This window comes from Calidris pugnax, unplaced genomic scaffold (assembly GCF_001431845.1).
Source record: "Calidris pugnax isolate Ruff unplaced genomic scaffold, ASM143184v1 scaffold162, whole genome shotgun sequence".
Classification (NCBI taxonomy): Eukaryota; Metazoa; Chordata; class Aves; order Charadriiformes; family Scolopacidae; genus Calidris; species Calidris pugnax.
The window spans coordinates 1625082-1627772 of record NW_015090900.1 but is presented as its reverse complement, the minus strand read 5'-3'; positions in this window follow the sequence as shown (position 1 = coordinate 1627772).

Sequence of the window (2691 nt, the reverse complement as noted above, 5' to 3'; positions counted from 1 at the left end):
GCAGTGTGTGAGCAGTGTGAGCAGTGCAGTGTGAGCAGTGTGAGCAGTGTGAGCAGTGTGAGGTCTGTGTGTGAGCATGTGTGCAGGGGGTGTATAGTGTGTGTGCAGGGTGTGCAGTGCACAGGCAGGGTGTGTGCAGGGTGTGCAGTGCACAGGCAGTGTGAGCAGTGTGTGCAGTGCAGGGTGTGCAGGGTGTGCAGTGCACAGGCAGTGTGAAAGTGTGCAGTGAGTCCAGTGTGAGCAGTGCAGTGTGAGCAGCGTGAGCAGTGTGAGCAGTGTGAGTGTAGTGTGATCAGTGTGATCAGTGTGAGCAGTGCTGTGTGAGCAGCGTGAGCAGTGTGAGCAGTGTGAGCAGTGTGAGCAGTGTGAGCAGTGTGTGATCAGTGTGAGCAGTGTGAGCAGTGTGTGTACAGTCTGAGCAGTGTGAACAGTGCATGCAGTGTGTGAGCAGTGTGTGAGCAGAGCAGCGTGAGCAGTGTGTGAGCAGTGTGTGAGCAGCGTGAGCAGTGCAGTGTGAGCAGCGTGAGCAGTGTGTGCAGTCTGTGAGCAGTGTGTTCAGTCTGTGAGCAGTGTGTGCAGTCTGTGAGCAGTGTGTTCAGTCTGTGAGCAGTGTGAGTGCAGTGTGAGCAGTGTCTGAGCAGTGTGAGCCGTGTGAGCCGTGTGAGCAGTGTGAGTGCAGTGTGAGTAGTGCAGTCTGAGCAGTGTGTGAGCAGTGTGAGCAGCGTGAGCAGTGCAGTGTGAGCAGGGTGTGAGCAGTGTGAGCAGTCTGCGAACAGCGTGAGCACTGTGTGAGCAGTGTGTGAGCAGTCTGTGCAGTGCAGTGTGAGCAGTGTGAGCGTAGTGTGATCAGTGTGTGCAGTCTGTTCTGTGAGCAGTGTGTTCAGTCTGTGAGCAGTGTGTGCAGTCTGTGAGCAGTGTGTTCAGTCTGTGAGCAGTGTGAGTGCAGTGTGAGCAGTGTCTGAGCAGTGTGTGAGCAGTGTGAGCCGTGTGAGCAGTGTGAGTAGTGCAGTCTGAGTAGTGCAGTCTGAGCAGTATGTGTGCAGTCTGAGCAGTGTGTGAGCAGTGTGAGCAGCGTGAGCAGTGCAGTGTGAGCAGGGTGTGAGCAGTGTGAGCAGTGTGATCGGTGTGATCGGTGTGAGCAGTGTGAGCAGTGTGTGCAGTGTGTGCAGTGTGAGCAGTGTGTGCAGTCTGTGAGCAGTGTGTGCAGTCTGTGAGCAGTGTGAGCAGTGTGAGCAGTGTTAGTCCAGTGTGAGCAGCGTGAGTGCAGTGTGAGCAGTGTGTGTAGTATGATCAGTGTGAGCAGTGTGAGCAGTGTGATCGGTGTGAGCAGTGTGATCGAGCAGTGTGAGCAGTTGTGAGTGCAGTGTGAGCAGCGTGAGCAATGTGAGCAATGCACTGTGAGCAGTGTGTGCAGTGTGTGATTCTGAGCAGTGTGTGAGCAGTGTGTGAGTGGTGTGAGCAGTGAGTGCAGTGTGTGAGCAGTGTGAGCAGTGCAGTGTAATCAGTGTGAGCAGTGCATGCAGTGTGATCAGTGTGTGATCAGTGTGAGCAGAGCAGTGTGAGCAGTGTGAGTGCAGCGTGAGCAGTATGTGTGCAGTGTGAGCAGCGTGAGCAGTGTGAGCAGTGTGAGTGTAGTGTGATCAGTGTGATCAGTGTGAGCAGTGCTGTGTGAGCAGCGTGAGCAGTGTGAGCAGTGTGAGCAGTGTGAGCAGTGTGAGCAGTGTGTGATCAGTGTGAGCAGTGTGAGCAGTGTGTGTACAGTCTGAGCAGTGTGAACAGTGCATGCAGTGTGTGAGCAGTGTGTGAGCAGAGCAGCGTGAGCAGTGTGTGAGCAGTGTGTGAGCAGCGTGAGCAGTGCAGTGTGAGCAGCGTGAGCAGTGTGTGCAGTCTGTGAGCAGTGTGTGCAGTCTGTGAGCAGTGTGTGCAGTCTGTGAGCAGTGTGTTCAGTCTGTGAGCAGTGTGAGTGCAGTGTGAGCAGTGTCTGAGCAGTGTGAGCCGTGTGAGCCGTGTGAGCAGTGTGAGTGCAGTGTGAGTAGTGCAGTCTGAGCAGTGTGTGAGCAGTGTGAGCAGCGTGAGCAGTGCAGTGTGAGCAGGGTGTGAGCAGTGTGAGCAGTCTGCGAACAGCGTGAGCACTGTGTGAGCAGTGTGAGCAGTGTCTGAGCAGTGTGAGCCGTGTGAGCCGTGTGAGCAGTGTGAGTGCAGTGTGAGTAGTGTGTGTAGTATGTGTGCAGTGTGTGAGCAGTGTGAGCAGTGTGAGCAGTGTGAGCAGTGTGAGCAGTTGTGAGTGCAGTGTGAGCAGCGTGAGCAATGTGAGCAATGCACTGTGAGCAGTGTGTGCAGTGTGTGATCAGTGTGATCGGTGTGAGCAGTGTGTGCAGTGTGAGCAGTGTGATCAGTGTGAGCAGTGTGAGCAGTGCAGTGTGAGCAGTGTGAGCAGTGTGAGCAGTGTGAGGTCTGTGTGTGAGCATTGTGAGCAGTGTGAGCAGTGTGTGTGCAGTGTGTGAGCAGTGTGATCAGTGTGTGAGCAGTGTGTGCAGGGTATGCTGTCTGAGCAGTGTGAGCAGTGTGAGCAGTGTGTGAGCAGTGTGAGCAGTGCCCCACAGAGCCCTCAGTGCCGGGGGTGCATCCCCCAGCGCTCCATACCCCCCCCGAGCCCGCACCGACCCCTCTGGCGGGGGGGTGGCGGGGACA